The sequence below is a fragment of the Astatotilapia calliptera genome, chromosome 13 (assembly GCF_964374335.1).
Source record: "Astatotilapia calliptera chromosome 13, fAstCal68.1, whole genome shotgun sequence".
NCBI lineage: Eukaryota > Metazoa > Chordata > Actinopteri > Cichliformes > Cichlidae > Astatotilapia > Astatotilapia calliptera.
The window spans coordinates 24078106-24097529 of NC_137434.1; the positions used below are offsets into that span (position 1 = coordinate 24078106).

Below are 19424 nucleotides of genomic sequence, written 5' to 3' on the forward strand. Positions count from 1 at the left end.
TTCATCTTTTTTGATGTGTTGTTGCCAGTGTCCGTCATGCTTGTTTATTTAGCTCAGATCTTACTTTTGTGGTGCCAGCCTTGCATCAGTGTGGATAAGATAAAGGTCGCTTTTTAAGTGATGCGTGAAACAAAATGGTCTGTGTTGTTTCAGGTGTCCTGCCACATGAAAGAAATCCCCTGATCTTCCAGTGATAGTTTTGTAGTAAAGCAATGTCCTCCACAGGTGGGGCTCAGTTTGCTAGTTATTTGCACTGTTACTTGCTTTAGTTTGCTTTGTGAATCTTTACACCAACACAGAAACTGTGATATGGCCTGAGAACGTGAGGTCAGCATCTAATCCTCTAAATTTTTGCCTTTATTTAACCAAACCATAACTCATAAAACTGTGGAGGTAATCTGAACGGTCAGGTTAAAATGTGCTAGTAGTAACAAAAAAACACAATTTCTTATGAAGTAAGTTATGCTGGTGTTTTCTTGAAGACATTTACAGATTTTTGTGTTTCTGTTGGATATTTGATGCTGAGCTTAGCCAGAAAATCTGACACCCCAGACTGGGACTTTCCTTTGCAGTTCATGACTGTAGCATAAGTGCTTAAAAATGCACTACTGCATGTAGTGGTGGAAATCCGAGTTAGTGAAAACTAACTGACCATTTCTTGACGCTTTTCTCTTCCAAAGTGCTCACGGAGTCAGATTTCTATAAAACAGTTTCACCAACAATGAGCAGAAATAAATTTTATATAAATGAAACGGGTAAAGACAGAAATTTGGAACAAAACTTAACTGATGTATATCTTAATGATGATAATACTAACTGTGTTGGATATATCGAAATAAAAATTTGGAGAAAAATAGTAAATAGATTTCATTAAAAGACTTTAAGGGACTGTAAGGTCACTAATCCTCACATTAATAAGCTGCAACAGTGGCTCAGTGTGGTTCCCAGATGCTTTTTCTGTAGTTGCTGGAGTGCCATCAGGTTTTACGTTTTATTATCAAACTAGCCTAGTTATGGTTGTCTATTCAAATGTGGATTCATTGCAAACAAGACCTTTTCAATACCCATTTTGTTCAAATTTAAATAAATATATCCAGCTGCAGCCCACATCCAAAGCAACATTACACTTCCTGTTTACAACTCCCAAAGAGATGTTATTAAATCAATACTAACCCCTTTGTTCATGTTTTTCTATCAATATCTGGATATGTTTCTCTTCCACAATGTGTGTGTGTGTCCCAGTATTATAGGTGGAAAAAACCCCACTTTAGCCTTTAAACTCTCAGAAAACTCTTGGATTTTGATTCCCAGCTGAGTATGGAAATCTTAATGTCATGTAGTTCCTGTGTGGGAGGGTTTGCAGTATGTGTTTAGCTCAGTCTTAGATCATTTCTAACCAACAGCTCTAAGAACATTCCAGAGCAAATGGAAAACATCCGAGCAAACAAGTGGCCCACACCCACCTCATAGAGCTGCAACACACAGAGCATGCTAGCATCAAACTCTTCAGATAATATAGTGAAGTTGTAGTTTTCTATTTTTCAGCAAATTCTTGCTTCCATTTGCAAAAGTTGTAGACGAGTCAAACTTTCCAGCTTCCAACAAATGCCAGTCATTTCACTTATATTTTGTTAATTGAGTCATTATCCACAGATAAGACAGGTTATAATAAAGGACCAACAAGTGTTCTATTTTTTTAATTTACTCTTCCTCATTCTGAGGCTACATGCTATGGTTTGGGCGGACAAAACACAGGATTTCAGGCATCTGTTAAGCACTCCTTTGGCTGGTCCACCCACATTTAAACACCATTGTGTTTCCTACTGTGCTAAACAAGTCTTTTCCGATGGTTTAAACCTTGAAAAGGCTCTAAAATAGCAACCAGACGTGACTTGCATAGCTTTGAAGGATGAAAAGACATTTTCAGGGCCACGACTGAAGATGTGGAGTTTTATTTTGCTCAAGAAGACAATTGTGGTCATTCTATTATGTCTTTCTAAAATATTTCCTGGCTTTTATCTGAATTTGTCTGAACTGTTTGGGTGGATATAGTGCTTGAGTCTCCTTAAACACTAGTTCCTTTTTCCATCACAATGAGGCCCTTTCTTTAAAGAGACATAATATTAAAAACCACCTTTGTTGGTTAGCTTCTGTGTGCATAGGAACCCATGAGGATTTGGACACTGACATGATTTTTGTAACTGTACCTCTTTACATCACCACAGTGGATTTCCAACAAGATTTGATGGAAATGCAGACTCTCCGCTTTAATTAAATGGTTTAACAAAAGTGTCTTAATAATGTTTGTATTCATTTGAGTCATTTTTATACATCGTCCCTCATTTTCAGAGGCTGAGACATGATTCCTCATGTCATGTATTGAGGCATCTTTAAGTCAGAGCTTTGACTAGGCTTCTCCAAAATCCTCATTTAGATTGTTTTTCTTTTGTTTGTTTGTTTGTTTTTGTTTTTTTTGAGTAACTGAAAAAAATGTAGACTTTCTGGTATGTTTCGGATCATTGTTCTGCTGCATAACCCACATGTGTTTGAGCTTCAGGGCACAAACTGACCGACCAATGGAAGTCTTCCTCAATTGATCTTCATTTCATTGCAGTTGCTAAATCAACATTGAAATTTATTATCCTTTAATGGGGCTTTCAAAAGCTCATTGTCCAAATACTTACCTACCCGAACATTGGCAAGGGACTTTTTTTTTTCTGCTTCCAGCTTTGAATGTTTTTCCACATGTGTTTGTGTTTTGTTTTGTTTTCCACCAGGCTTTTAAAGTGGGCTATGCTCATATGGGAAAGAGTATTTGGTTGTTTTTTGTTGCCATGTCCCACAAATAAGACCTTACAAGTTTCCCAATCCCCCTAACATATGATGATATTGTTAACCAGTGGTAACTAATTTCTAAAGCTAACCCATGGAGAATTGTCTCTCAGGTCTACTGATTTAGTTACTTGTTGCTCACGGTTTTGGTTTAAAAATGACACAAAATGAAGCTCCCTAGTGATGGAGTATTTAGCAGCAGATGGACAGCTATTGATAATGCGTAATGGGTAATAGATAATGACATGGGTATTTCCCAGTGGGAAATGATAATGAAACAGAAAGTATCTTGCTAATAAATATTTGATCATGAGTAATGAGAGAAATTTCCCTCAGGAAACAATATTGGCTCACTAATAATGAATGCATCCTTGTCTGCTGAACATGTGAATTAGTTGCTTGTAACATGTTAACCATGGTGTGCTTTTAAGCTAATTATAATCAATGTTAGCTTGCTATGTTGACCCTAAGAGAGAAATTAAATGCAGCTTGCACCCTTCCTGCATGTTTATTTATTTAGTTTTCACATTCATACTTACTGTTTCAAATTATCAAACAAATTGTAATAGTAGACAAAGATGAACCTAGTAAATACAAAATGCAGTACCACTCTTGGCAACAAAAACTGCAATCAAGCATTGTGACAACTGCCAATGAGTATTGCTCATCACTGTGGAGGAATTTTGGTCCACCCTTCTTTTTAGAATTATTATTAATTCAGCCTCATTGGAAGGTTTTCCAGCATGAATGACCTAACCTCACATTGAGGCATCTTTAAGTTAGTGCTTTGACTAGGCCACTCCAAAATCCTCATTTAGATTGTTTGTTGAGCAACTCAGAGGTGGACTTTCTGGTATGTTTCGGATCATTGTTTGCTACATAACCCAAGTATGTTTAAGTTTCAGGGCACAAACTGATGGACCAATGGAAGTCTTCCTCAAATGGTCTTCATTTCATTGCAGTTGCTTCTCCTTCAGGATTTCTAGTTGAGGGCAATATTTATCCTTCCATCAGCTATGGCAAGTTGTCCAGGTCCTGAGGCAGCAATGCCCCGGAACATCACGTTACCATCGCCATGTTTTACTCTTGGTTTGATGAACTCCATTTTTGCCTGATCTCTTTCTTATTGTCGGATCATGAATACTGACCTTAACTGAGGCAAGTGAGGCCCGCAGTTTTTTAGATGTTTTTCTGAGTTCCTTTGGGATCCCTTGGAATAATTTTGGTAGATTTTCGACTCTTGGGAAGGTACACAATGTTCTAGTTTTTCTCTATTTGTAGATGATGGTTCACTGGAGTCCCAAAGTTTTAGAAATGGCTTTGCAACCATTTGCATCTGTTCTGGAGTTCCTTTAGCTTGTGGCATGATGTGTTGAGTTCTGAGATCGTTTAATCTGCTTCATGTTTTCAGACAGGTTCTATTTAAGCGGTTTCTTGGTTCAGCAGGTCTGGCAGTAATCAGGCATGGGCGAGGCTAGCCACACTGAACTCTGCTTTCCCCAATATGTGGTGGTGTGGATGCTTTTTTCCCCCTTAATAAATGTAATGATCTATTTTCTTGGGTTATCTTAGTGTTATATATATTTTTTTGATTATCTGAAGCACAAAAGTCTGGCAAATATGCAAAAAATAAGTAGTCAAGAAGGGGAAAATTTTTCCTTGTTTTTTTTTTTTTTTTTTTTTTTTTTTTTTTTTTTTTTTTTTTTTACACCCCTGTAAGTGTGGAGCTGGTAAACAACAATATAAATAGTAAAACTATTTCTAAACTGATGACAACTGTTGACTTGCTCCTTATCTGCAATAACTCCTGTAAGATTAGTGTGAAAGAACTCTGTTCTTGCATGCCAACAATGCCACCCATGTAGCATTGTGTTTGACTGGTATCTAGTAACACACAGTGTAATTTGTAAGCTAACCAGGCACCCAGTGTCTGTGCTGCATGTTTAGCTGGCTGATTATATGCATGTGGTTTCCTGGAAACGCATGCTGGTTCAGTCAACACGTCTTAACAAACATTCCAGAGAAAAGTCACATGATGTTAATCAGTAAACAGAGCCCAGGAACCGGAACTGGGATGGCCTGTGGATGTCTGTCAGATGATGACGGTCTCGTGGTTTTAATAGTCCTCAAGTCTCGACTGAAGGCTGTAAATGACTGTACTTCTTTCTTGAACTTCCTTGTATCCCTACTGTTATGATGCTGCAGGGCCACATGTGCTCTTGCAGAATAGTAGGCATCCCACATTTTCTGGGTGGGTAATGTCTCATGGTTACAGAGAAACTTTGTTTTGAACATTACAGCATGTGAATTGCTGTGGGAGTGTATTCTTTTGCAGAAAATCTGTGTTTAGATCTTATCTCACAGGTTTTCCTCTGAATTTCACACATACAATGCAGTGTATGCCTGCCTTAGATATCCAGTTCAAATTAAACAGTCACAAAGAAACTAAAGTCTTCTTTAACTGGTCTTCATGTCATTGCGGTTGCTAAATAAAAAATAACAGCAGATAATACTCAAACAGAAAGCATGTTTCAGTGTGACTCACTTCACCTGCGGCCCAAGCAACATCTTGTCACCATCTCTCTGAGATGGCGAAGAGATGTGGAAGAAAAGTAACCAGTCCAGACAAAACCAAAAATTCTGAATGTTCTGTAGTATAGATCAAAGAAAAGAGTGCAGAAGGTTGATTAAGGGTATATAACTAATCACTATTCTAACTGGATATGCATGACATTACTAATACTTGCAATACTTACTCATTTACAACAATGGAAAACCCCTTAAAATAATTAAGAAAGGGAACCAGATTTTTGTCTTGACCTCATATTGAAAACATTATTGTGCCCCACAGAAAGTCAGCGCAACAGCCAGCCCATCTCTAGTAAACTTTTGTTAAGACATCATTCTGTAACATTGCGTGGAAGCCTGGAACAGTGCCTCTGGACTGGCAAACTCAGATAGTGGTTCCTTTTTGAAGCAGAGGGCGTGTTCCAACTTCAGAGAACACAGACCCCTCTGGGGAGGTCATTGCCAAGGTCCTCGAGAGGACAATCTGTTCATTAGTTGAAACTCCAACTCAGGAGGCGCATTGAGGTTTCTGTCCTGGTTGTGGAAACCGTAACCAGGCCCTTATCCTCTCCAGTATATTCAAGGATGTGTGGGCGTTTACTCACCTATTCTATGTTTTGTGGACCTGGAGAAGGCATTCATTGGCATCCCTTAGGGTGTCCTGTTGGGGTTGCCTCAGGAGTATGGGGTATTGGGCCTGTTGTTCCGGGCCATTCAGTGCCTGTACAACAGCAATGAGAGCTTGGCTCACAATGCCCGTTTCCAGTGGCTGTTGCCCTTTGTCACTAATTCTTTTGTGGAAAGAATTACTATGCACAGTTGAGGGGCCTAAGGTGGCAGATTTGATGGTCTTGGGATCTCATCTGCTGGCAGATGACGTGGTTTTGCTGGCTAAATCAAGTCATGACCTCCAGCTTGCACTAGAGTGGTTTGCAACCTACTTTGAAGTGGCAGGAATGAAAATGAGCAACTTTTAAGTCTGAGGCCATGGTTCTTAGCCAGAAAAAAAATGTCTTGTTCATATGTGAAGTAAAGCGGGACTGGGAGACTGACCTATTGACTGATGTGGCGTCTTCATTGTTGTGCATGTTGGGTGTGGTAAAGAGACAGCTAAGCTTGAAAGTGATCTGGTCAAGAGCTTTTTCCAAAGGGTAGCCAAATTCACACGAAGAGAGAGGGTGGGGAGATGCTTGGAATAGAGCTGCTATTCTTCCACATTGAAAGGAGCCAGTTGTGGTTGTTCACCACACATCTGACTGGGATGCCTTCTGGCATGCCTCCTGAGTGAGGTGTTTTGTGCATGTCCAATTTGGAGGAGGGCCTGGGGCAGACTAGACTTGCTGAATAGATAAAATTTCTCAGCTTGCTTGGGGAACTCTTTGGTACCAGGGAGAAGATGATCCTGGCATCTCTTCTTAGACTGGTGCCCCTATGATCCGTACCTGAATAAAGAGCTTAGGATGGAGGATCATAATGATGAATGAATGGATAATGTTAAGGTAGTAGCGTAGGATTTTTTTAAGTTGAAAAGATAAAACGCAAACAGATCAAAAGAAATATGCATTTACAATCTTGGGAAACAGGGATGCTTGACTGAGTGCAGTGTTTGTAATACCAGTTCATTGAGCCTGTGGGAAAAGATCTGCCTCCAGAAGGCAAGGGGAAAAAATTCAGTTGTGTTTGTTTCCACAATAAGCCAATTTAAGTGTGTCATGGGTGAACAGGCCCTCACACTCTGGCTTTTCTCATGTTTTAACTTTACACAGAGGCGCACATAGACTTGTATTTTGTTTTAACCCTCATACAAACACAACTTGATTGTAGACCACCAAGAAGGCAAACCAAGAATAATATTGAAATGATTAAAAGGGAATTCTGACGTTATGTTTTGACAATAGTAGATATATTTATTGTAAAATCAAGGCCAAATATTTAAAACATTAAAAATGATCACTTACTGTAAAATCTTCTAAATAGGATCAAGAAGCTTAGATACTGATATGTAATTTTTAGAACAGAATACAATGATATTATACTTTGCAGCTTTTCTGGCCAGTCCATGACATGGCAGTCCAACAGCTGCTACAACCAACGATAGACTGCGAAGGAAGGATGCACGTTCTAAATTTGAAAAGTGACACCTTTGTGTAAGTTGCTTAAACCTGCATTCTTTTCTGTGAACATCCAATGGTAACTCCCCCTTTTGGAAAAGCCCAGGTCTATAGAAGTCAATGGACGCTCAGATGTCTGTTTGGGGGATTTCTATTTTCTTTTAAAACAATATTATGTGCTATTCATGGTCCTCATTAAAAGGTGGCTTACCAAGCTTACCAATAGAGACGACTGATTCCTGTCTCCAGCTAAAGTATCCTTTGGGAAGATACTTAATTCAGTTCTCCCAGATGCATCCATGTAAGTGAGAGGCATAGATAAAGGTGATGTATGAATCTGTGTGAGATTGGGTGAATGAACCTTATAGAGTGCTCAGCTGAGCTACTGGTAAATGGGCTGGTACTTATAAAGACAGGCCCTGTCTTAGAGTGGGCCTATCTATTGACAAATAACTATTGTATAAATGTGCTGTGTCATTCAATTTATTAGATTCCCACCGTTCTTGTGACATCTGGTTTAAGCCAGTTAGCTCTACATCTTTAACTGGTTGTATCCCAATCAGAAGAAACTATAGGAAATCTTCCAGATAGGCCAAAATTATATGTCCAAGAGAAAGCAAAGTATATTGTCGTAAAAACTAAGTCTATGTACATGCACTCCATGATTCAGCAGCTTGTAAAACCACATTTAGCAGCAATAACTTGAATTGTTTTCTGTATGACTTTATTAGTTTCTCATATCCCCATAAGGAACTTCTTTTTTTTTTTTTTTTTTTTAACGGCATCAGCGCAAATGGTCACCCCTCCACCACTGCACTTGACAGTTGGTGTGAGGTGTTTGTGGTGACACATTCTTTCTGCTTTTCAGACATGCCACTCTGCATTCTGGCCAGACATCTCCATTTTAGACTCGTTTGTCCCAGAAGTCTTGTGGTTGGTTCGTATGCAACTTTGCAAACCTAAGCCATGCTGCTATATTCTTCTTTTAGAGAGAACCGCTTTCCTTCTGGCTACACTTCCTTGGGGTGAATTTATTGGGACATTCACTCCTAGGAAGATTGTGGTATTGTGTAAATATACAATGCTTCTGACCAGCTAACTGATCAAACTGCTTTTACAGAGGTGGTCACAATATACTCTACAACTTTGGAAATTTAATTTGTTGCCCAGGATTAGGTGAAAAAACAACAACAGTCGTTTAAAATGGCAACTCACATATTTGGTGTGACGGGAACTGTAGCGGTGTTTCAAAAGTGGCTAAAAGTACCAAACCTTGAATACTTGTGCCCCTGGAACAATAAAGCAAGATGGTCATCTTTTCTAGCTTAATAAACTGCCGTTTTATGACAGAATGTCAACCACTGGAACAGACACAGCTCAGTTTTAATATTAACTTCTTTATGACTGTGTTTTGAGGAAGTTATGTTTAAAAGTTAAAGTCCTCTTTATCTTTGACTGAGTGCTATCAGACCCTGTCAGCTCAGAAAGAAGCAACCATCCTTCCCTTTTCCAATTCAGGGTCTCCAGCACCCACCAGTTCCATGGACTTCAGTGCCCTCGCCAGTCACCATATATGTAGAACGTCGTTGAGATAAATGCGCATCGACCTTTTGCACCCTGTTATCACATTTCTGCTGAGTTAAGCTAATTGTGTGCTAGCCCTTCCTCCAAATTTAACAGTCACATATGACAGTTTTCAAGTTGAAGAACTGAAACCTCTTTAGAAAATGTAAGGTCACAGGGAAATACATTTAGTTTTGAGTAAAGAAAAACAGACTAATTTAGGGCTGTCCTTACTTAATGGAAGTCTTTCTATTTGTTTCTCTGAATTATGAACAGAAATTAATTCATTGGAACTTCGGTTAGTTTTCTGACACACTGGGCGAACGCTTCTTTCAGGAGATCCTGACATGACAAAACTGCACTTCCCCATCCTGTAACGTCTATTTACTTCAACACTTGATGTAACTAGTAGTTACATCAGTTCCTCTGCTTAAACAGAGTTTGCACAGACATAGAAATTATGTAAGTCTAAACAGGAAATTTCTCACTCAGCATACTAAAGATGGGCAGAGTTCATCTTGGTTCATCTTGTTAAATAGAGAACTGTTTCCACAAGAGGAAGTGATCATATTCATCCCACTGAGGCTTAAGCATTTTCACTGACATAGGCTACCACTTCCAAACATGCAGAGCAGTGAAAAGGATACCCTTTACCATCTATTAATAGAACATGGGTACTTCTGAGCAAAGCACCAAAAACCAAACGAAACATGCAACAGGGAAGTCACCCCAGCTTTCGCCCAAACTTCTGCTTTTGCTTCCTGTGTGTGTTCATGAAAATGTGCTTTATTTCCCTGTCTTTTAATGCTTGATTGCTTTTAATATATCTGCATAATGCCCCACACTGTGAAGCGTGGCAGATGAATAGCGTATATCATGGGTTTCCTTATCACATTGCAACTTTCATTTTATGTGTACTTCTTACAGGTTAGTTCTCATGGCTCATTTATAGTGAATTTTGTTCACACCATAGAATGTAAATAAAAGATGGACCTAGTCAACATAATGTTAGCCTGTTGGCCTCTGTTTTTGCTGTTGTCATCTTGACGTTTTCTAATTGGACTTTGACTAAGAAACTGTGGATCAGTAACTAGTAACATCACAATTTAGGCCTGCTATAAAGCATACTCTGCTATATCATCCTTTTTTAATCTAGTAACAACCCTAATCTAAAACATTTACACAGTTGTATTCAGTACAACTATAAGCTAGCAGCTGAGATCATGAAAGTGTTTCCTGAGGTCACAGAGGGTCCTCAGAAAGAATGCACCGGTTTCACTTGGAAGCCACGCCCATAAACTATATTTTGTATAGTTTATGATTTTTTTGTTAATAAGCGAATGTGCATTTGATGAGCGTTTACAGGTACCTGCAAGCATTTTTGTGGCTCACTAAGCTAATTACAGCCTCAGAGAGTTGCTATGGGGGTTGACGCTTTGGATGAATAAAGTAAACTTTGAAATGTGTGAAATGCCTGCATAAATCTCAAAGATGGTTTGCTGTAACATTCTCTTCTTATGCACATAAGAGCTGTGAAACTGGACTTTGTACTAAATTATTTTGTTTCTACTCCTACTTATTAGGTGTTATATAAGTGCAATCATACTGCACACATCCAACATGTTTTAATGCGTTTTTATGCACTTCCTAATCTCTGGTTCCAGGGATTCTGCTTCAACGCTTGTATTCTGCATTAAGACTCATGCACTGGGTTAACTTGAACCCATTGTTCATAACGCTAAGTGGAATTTTGTACCGTGAACCACTGTTAAGAGTGTTCAGGTAAATTTAGTCTCCATGTGATTAAATCCAGCGTTGATGACCAGAGGACTCCATTCATGAGGCTTCCCCTGGCGCGACATAGAGGGCTGGGCGAACTGAAAACAGTGGGTGTGACCAAAAATACGAAAATGTATTACACTGCAAGTCTGGCAGACACTTCAGTATGAATGGTGGAGCTAGAGCGGACAAGTTTGTTTCAGCAATTAAGAAAGCTAGTGAGAGGTGAGAGAAAGATGGAAAGCGCTCAAGTGCGTTGCTGTGTGTTAGAGGATGACTTTTGCACCGTACTGCAAAAGTCTGAAAGTGAAAGAAAATGTGTCAGGTCATATTGGTGCAAAAGCGCGCCTCGCAAATGTTGGCTGAATTTAAAAAAGAAACAGAAGTGCAACGTTTGCGCCTGACCGCCAGTGATGTGGGGGTAAGTCTGTCAGTTCATATTATTTTATGAATTACACGCATATAAATCAAATAAATTCACCACTTCACAGCTGTGCTCCCTTCAAAGCCCAAACGAGGAAGCAGATTATGACTTTGATGGAACTTTGCATTCACTAAAGCTGATTTTCTTTTTGCAGATTCACTGCAGTATTTCAGTACTTTTTGCACAGACCTAGACACATTAGAGATGCTATCCGTTTTAAGAGGTTCAGGGAGTTTTGAGGGCCGTGCAACGCTCACTTATGCGTAATGGGCGGTTTGCACAAAGATAAAAGGAAGTATGCGGTGTCAGACAGAGATAGTAACCCGGCCTTCCTCTTCCTTTTTGTATTTTTTAAAAACGTTATTGAATGACTGGACCTGAAACGGTTTTCTTGACAGGGCTGCACCCTGTCCGCATTTTTTGTGTGTTCCGTATCCAAGCGCGTCACGCGAGCTGCGCCCGGTTATTATTATCGTGCGAAACCTGCAAAGAAAGAAAAAAAAAATCCATGTGACTTATGTGAACTCCGCCGATCCTTTTTATAGCTCAGTCTTATCAGTGTGTGGTTGGCGAGCGTCACCTCCTGGAAAAAAGCAAACCAGAGCGCAGTGAGCGTCTCTTCATTATGAACCAAAACTGCCGTAGCGAAGGAAGCAACTGGGAGAGGTGCGTTCAGGTGCTGTCGGAAACGAGTAAAGCTATTCGGATTTGAAAACCTGAGAACACCCACCTTACTAGGGGTGGGGAAAAAAAAATCGATACTGTGTAGTATCGTGATATTTTGTTTGCTAATAATGTATCGATACAGGGACAGCAGAAATCGATATTTTGTTACAAAAAAGGTTTTTGTGCTCTGACTTCAGAGCATGTTGATCAGCTCCTTTTTCTGAGCAAGAATCCTGACGTTCCTTCACTGTCCAAATGTGTTTAACTTTTTTTGGCAGCAATAAACATGACAGTTTACTTATTTTAATTTAAGACATGTTTTATTTTAATTAAGTTTAAAACTTTTTTATCTAATGTAAAATTATATTTTGTTTTAATTTACTTTCAAATTCTTCAGTTGCTGAATGGGCTGCATAGTTTTCATAAATTGCATAGTTCAGAATAGCTATAATTGTACCAGATGGTTGCATTCAGTTAAGTTGGACTAGACTGTAATACAAACCGTTCAGTTTGTCAACAATAAAACTGACTGAAATGAGAGAATGACTGAGTGCGAGACTTTGATATTAGATAAAATGAATATTGATAAAGTTGACCTTTATGTACAGAATCTGAATATCGCAAAATATTACAAAAAAAATTGCAATAATATCATATCGTACGTTAAGTATTGTGATAATATCGTATCGTGGGATGTATGGTGATTCCCACCTCTACACCTTACCCCTACCAGAATGAATAAATAAATACACAGAATATAAGAAGTAATTTTGCAGTTCTAAATGATTAAAAAGACACTTAACACACTTGAACACACTTATTTCCAAAAACCTCTGGCCAGGGACCTCATAATTAATAGCTGAGCAGAAGTTATTGTATAAAAAAACAAGATCAGTCTCATATTTGTGGTTATTTTGATGCTCTTTTTTGCATCTTTGCTTTCAAATTAGGTAGGGTTAATTTGTTTTTTGCTCTTAAAGGGGGCGCTCCAGTGACAGCTTAAACAAATAAGCAATTTGTTGGCTGAAATTTCACCACATGTTCTGCATTGATGTGAAATTGGAACAAATATTTTCCAAGCTTTGTTTTTCCCTTCTCTCGCTTTTCTCATATTTCCACTTGATTTTCCTTCATATTCAGCTTACAGAGCTAAAGAAACAGCACTCAGCTTTCTACTAACTTTCTTTTTCAGATTTTCTTTTGGCAGTTATCCTAGCACCCCCTCGTTTCTCTGCTTTTTGGACTCATTAAGAGTAAAGATGTAGACTAACTCTGGTGTAAAGCGTGTGTGAGTTTCATAATGAGTGACATGGGGTTTCCCTGTCCCTATTTTCTTCATTCATGTGGCTGGAGTCAGAGAAGTATAGAGTTACCATCCCGGATATGAGCTGAATATTGAGTGAGTGCGTTTGAAGGAGAGAGAGGAAGGGAAGCTGCACATTTGTGAGAGTGAGCATGAAAACGTATGTGTGTATGTGTGTGAGAGGCAGACAATAGGAGGAAGCCTATTTGAATATTTTATTTATACCTATTATGATCGGTGTGTTTGTTCAGCACTCTTTGTAACAAACACAATCATGCATTTCTTCTTTGTGTTGCCTAGTGACCTGCTGTATTGTAGAAACTTCCTCTTGTCACTTGCACCATTTTGCATCCACAGTACCTAAATTGGAAGCTTAGCAGGAGGAAGTAGCAGAGCTCAAACTTGTGCACTTTATATATTCAAGTCAAAAACTGAGACAAATGTGAAAGATTATATTTAAAACATTTAACATTTAAATGTGTTCCTGTAATAGCGATAATTTAAAGTCATGTCATTATTTATCTGCTGATGTTGTAATACTGAATGCTGAGCAAGTCAAAGGGCTGTAGGGGAAGCAGGTTTCTCAAGATGTGAAGAATAGAGCTTGTGCACCTCTCTCGCCTCTGTGTGAGAAATTCTGCAACTCAGCAAGTGGTCACGTACTTTTAATTACAATTCTCACAACAGCAGCCATACAGTGGTTTTCAATGAAGTAAAGAGTCTCTACAGTATATTTTACTGTGAATCTGTTCACAATGTGACAAAGAAAAGTGTGACTTGATGCAATAAACTTTCTTTTGCCCTCTAGGAATTACTGAATCACAGAGAAGTCACATTGTTGTGTTCATAATGACAAGAAAGGCCGCTCTTGTGTATAGCTGTGTTGTGAGTAGGTAAGCATGGAAATGAAGTCAAAGCAGGAACTGACTGATTACAGGTTGCTATGTGTGTGCTCTGCCTTCATCTAGACAAATTAGGGGAAATATAAATGCAAAGTTGCTATAGAAACACAGGCAAAAGTAGAGAAAGGCAAGAGTTCAAGTTGTGAGGGTCATTTAAGTTCAACTACATTCTTAAAGGCAGGTGAGATTCAGCTGAATTTAAAATCTGTTTGTGTGTTGAAGGAAAATACAGAACCAAGAAAGAGACGGGATCCAAATGACTGATGCAAAGTGAAACCCTACTGAAAGCCACAGGCGGGCAAATCAGTCTAACCCATGTTCATGCTGAGACTTCTTTTCAACAGCATCATAATTCATTGAGGTCAAAACCAGAAGAATTCAAAGAATCCACCACACAGTAGGTTCTAAAAAAAAGAATGTTAAAAATAAGATTGTGTAGTGAACTGCGTGTCATTCAGTCATCCATCCTGGACATGTTGCCAGTTTATTGTTCAGTCAACACACCAAGAAAGACACTCATTCACATTCACATTCATAACTGCGGCCAATTTAGAACCACCAACTAACCTAGCATACATGCTTTGGAGCATGAGATGAAACTGGAGTGCCCTGAGGCACAGGGAGAACAATCAACTGCACAGAAAGGCCTCAACTGGTGGATTCATACCCAGGACGGCAAGAAGGAAAAAACAAACAAACACAGACACTAAGTCTGTATCTGGTTGTTTTTTTTGTTTTCATTTTAATCCATGAATTCATTTTTGGTCACTTTAGGGCCGCGGAAAGAAGCTTAAATAGCAACTTTGAAACTATTGCAAGAATTCAGTAGACAAATTTACATTTCTAGCAGATACAGAATAACTTAACTCATTCACTGCCATTGACGTCTATAGCCGTCAATTGCAGTGAATGAGTCAATGGGTTTAACTCATTCACTGCCAATGGCTGGCAGTGAATGAGTTAATAAGATAAGATTTATGCTTCTGTGTCCAACTCTAAGAAGAATGTATTCACACTTGGGAAAATCGAAACAGTGAGCTGCAGCACTCTGACATACTCTGTAGAGATGAGGAGAACTGAAGAATCTGGTGACAATTTTCCTTAGATTTGGTACTAGCACCTTTATGCATTGACCAGTTTACTGAGATTAGAGCATCGTAGCATACGAGCAAAACATCCACATGTACGACTCGGTTCACTTCAGGAGCTGTTACCCTCGCCTGTACTGGGTTGCGGCTAGGTTGCTTCACTTCTTTGAGCATGCAGTCAGCAGAGGACTGTAAAGGCTACTTCTGCTCTTCATGTTGCATTGAGAGATGCAAACCACAGATGGCTCATTCAAATGAAAGTAAACCATGTGTCTATTTGTGCACCGACCAAAAGCAAATGAGTAGGCAGCTTTTACATCACACACCGCAGACATACTGAAATTTCACTCGAGTCATCTTGCTGTCACATGTGTAATTTTTACTGGCTCCTAAGTGAGCCTGAATAATTGTGTCTCATTACTCGGGTTAGAAATGAAAGGACTTTAAATTTCACATAGATTAATATTACAAAAAACAAACACTTGTTAACCTGTATTTATTAGGTATTATTTATATTAGGAGGGAAAGATTAGATTCCACACAAGTCTGTATTCTGTAATTGTCCGTGTCATTCAAAAATCTTGTACTTATACTTATTATTTTAAAGCTCTCACTTCAGCTGTAGTAGTATCTTGTTCCTCTTCTTTTACCACCTTCGGTCTTGATGAAACCTTCTCACAACCGCAGTGGATCGATTCACAGATGTAAAGCGGCTTTTCTTGACACTTTAACAGTGGATTTTCCCTCAGCAGCCACTTTCATTTCCAGCTGTAGCAGTTTCAGTGAAGAGTTTTAGGGTCTCAAAATGGTCTAAAAGGCGCAGTATGACATTTTGGATTTTTTTTTTAAACTTCCTAAAAATTACAGTGGAATATACCAGCCTCATATCTGTACATATCATAATGACTAAGTGGCGTGGAACGGCTAGGTTCCTGCTGCCCAAATTTAGTTACAGTCAAGCAGTAGAGAATCTCCAGGGTGTATTTGTCAGAAATTTAAAACCACAAAAATTACAAAGATGCAGCGTTTTGATATTAACCACCAAGATTTAGAGAGGCCTGTTACTGCGACGACCATGGTAGGTGATTATCAACCATTGCACAACTGCCTGTGCGGTCACAAAATTTGTATCTGCGATGGAATTTTGTTGGATTCATTACTAAGTACGGAGTGAGGAAGTGCTGCAGGCTTGGAAAAACCACCCGTACTGTAGGTTTTTACTCATGTTTATTCAGAAACATGAACATTTATAAAAATCACATTTCTGTAAATACAAGCAGGGACAGTGTGGAACAAAAATGTTAACGTGACGCAAGCTGAGATGTTAGGGTGGTGGCTGAGTAGCTAATGTTACTACCATATGCAGTATAAAACATGGACGTAGCTTCTGGGTCGGAAAAATAAAGCCGATACGGCAGTTTATCTGGAGGCCACTAGTTGGCGATAGCTGTAGATCTTCTTGGCCTATAGAAGTCTACAAGAAAACAACTTTCTGATTTGACCTCTGTAAAGGCGTTCCTGTTGATGGTTATGTTTATGGGCTCATTTTGTGTCATACTGAATAACAAACAAACAAACCAAAGAAGAAACAAAAGTTAAAGTCTGTTTTGTTTCGAAATACTACATTTCAATGTGAAGGATCAACTTGTGATTGACAACTCGTTAGCCAAAGAGCGTGAGTTTTTTCATAGACACAGTAGCCTCTCTGCGACACAATTAATTTTCAGCTTTATTTATATGGCACCAATTCACAACAACAGTCAACTCAAGGTGCTTTATATTGTACGGTAAAGACGTGACAATATTAGAAAGCCCAACAGTCACACATCCCCCTATGAGCAAATACTTCGGGACAGTGGGAAGGAAAAACTCCCTTTAAACAGGAACTAACTCCATTTCAGGGTAGCCACCTATCATGACTGGTGATATTTTTTTCTTTTTTCATCCAAGATGGTGAGGGTGGACATTCTCATCTTGCTAGCTTATGCTAGTTTAATCAGAATCAGGATACTTTATTGATCCCTAGGGGAAATTATTTTTGTTACAGTGCTCCAGTATAAAAACTAACAAAGACAGACAATACACTAAGTAAGAAATAGATACAATATATACATGACTTATATACATATAAGTCACTATTGATAAATAGCTGAGTAAGAAGAAGGGCGTGTGCAAAAAGGGTGTAGCTATTACAGTATACAGTGTGTTAAGCCAAATCTTTAAGGACCTTCTCTAAATTGGAAGTCTTTTCTCTCTTCATCTGAAAAGGGCGATTACATAATTTCCATATTGAGCTGTCATTCTATTGTAATCTCTTTGAATGCAAACAGGTACTTCCATACCTGCGGCTCACTGCCTTATCAATGAATTGGAGCTGCACCAATTGCAATCTTCCATGTGTAGTTTTTGCTGTGCTTGTGAGTGTCCTTCTTTGGCATGTGAAGATTGAAGATAGGACACCTGTAGGTGTGCTAGCTGCACCTGTTAGTCCTGGAAGAACAGCAGGCCTTGGTACATATGGAGTCTACCTGTAAACCCAACCACAAAAATCCCAAATATCATTGGATTTTCACAATCAAAAGATATCAAAAGCATTAGCTCTGGTGACAAACATAGGACTGAATCCCGCCCACCACCCCCTAACTCCCTTGTTGCAGGTACCAGGTCTATCAACTTCTTCTTCTTTAATGCTGGATGTTCTTTTTGAAATAGTAGCAAGAAAGTTAATAAAGTTAAACAAAAAAAGTTATGTCTTTACTTTTCTGTACAATAAGAAAGCTATGCAAATATGTTTGAGCACTGATGAAGTAGATGAATTTAAAGATACAGAATAACAAACATTTTTTTCTTTCAAATGAAATGAAATGTGCTAAAAGCTCTCCGAGCTGTTTGGCACCAGATTTTCAAGTCTGCAGCATTAGTGATTCTTGCTATGCTGTGAAGAGGCTGGCTGAGACGATACTTGAGTCTTCTGTGTCATTGGAGTCTCTTTTTACTTTAAGCCTTTGTACCTGGTAATTGTGTGAATTTTGTTCTTCACCACAGCCTGGTAATGCAAACACATTCGCAGTCACTCACGTAAGTCACAGCCATGGGACAGCAGCACTTCCTCTTCTGTCACCATCAAGCCTCGATTTTGAAATAATGGCCTCAGGCGGCCTAAAACACTCTTATCTCTCTCATCTCAGCTTTTCAGGAACTAAAAAAGAAGCCTTGTTTGCAGCTTGATGGGAGTTGTTTTGCACATTTCTGATTAACCAATGGGCTTTGACCATGTGAGATGTTGAAAAAGAACACCTTTTTAAACAAGGAAAACCACAAATTTTGTTTCATGGAAAATTCTCATGATGCGAACGAGATATCCTGCCTTGGAGAGCTTAAAATAAAGCTTTTCTTTATCCACTGATTCACGTGTAAAAGTGTTAAGACTTTTGTGAAGGTGTTTGTGCACACTGTGAGTGAGTGGGTGCACTGTATGTGCATACCTGTTGCTCCTGTGGCCAGATTTAACCTTTTATCCTTTCTTAGCTAAAAGTGAAAGTACAGTTGCTTTGGAGACAGCCTAACATGTGAGCAGCAGTTCTGTCTTATTCTGTCCAATCTTACAAACTCAGAACCTGAAATATATTCTTTGATAGTTGCCTTACTTTACCTCTAAGCAGGGTGGGTAGGCTGTTTTCATTCCTTTCTGTTTCTCAGAAAGTTTCAGATATGGCTGCACAGAGCTTCCCCCGTGCAGAAATCACACTGTGATTTTGTCACTGAGTGACAGCTAGAATTTCAACCAGTAGTTTATGTTTTTTATGGCTTTTTTGGGGGGGATTAGTGTCAAGCATTTCAAGATATTATATTGTATTGTATTGATTACACAGAAGAAATCTCTCGCAGAGCATTCAAAGGGCCAGGGTTGTGTTAAGTTGATGTTTCTGGAAGTATGCACAGTAGTTATAAAAGAAGGACTTTGCAGGTTTTAGTGGAAGCAGGGAAAAGAAAAAAAGAGCAGAAGGAAGCAGAATGCAATGTATGCAGATTTTTAACATTTAGTAATAGTTTGATATTGACACTGAAATGTTGAGTCTGATTGTTTAACTAATTTTAGGGAAGACCGAGCAATGCGTGTGAAGGGCGCATGCTTCTAGACCTGCAGTTCTGTATAATAGCTGGACCACCTGTAACTTTTAAACTTAA

At 38.9% G+C, this 19424-nt stretch overlaps 1 long non-coding RNA gene across 1 annotated transcript in view; it reads left to right on the forward strand.

The window, feature by feature from the left end:
• Window positions 1-11005: 11005 nt before the first annotated feature.
• LOC113034562 (uncharacterized) overlaps window positions 11006-19424 on the forward strand; it is a 76255-nt gene continuing 67836 nt past the window's right edge. The window contains exon 1 of the long non-coding RNA XR_003274195.2: window positions 11006-11274. This is a non-coding gene — a long non-coding RNA (uncharacterized LOC113034562). The remainder of the gene's footprint in view (window positions 11275-19424) is intronic.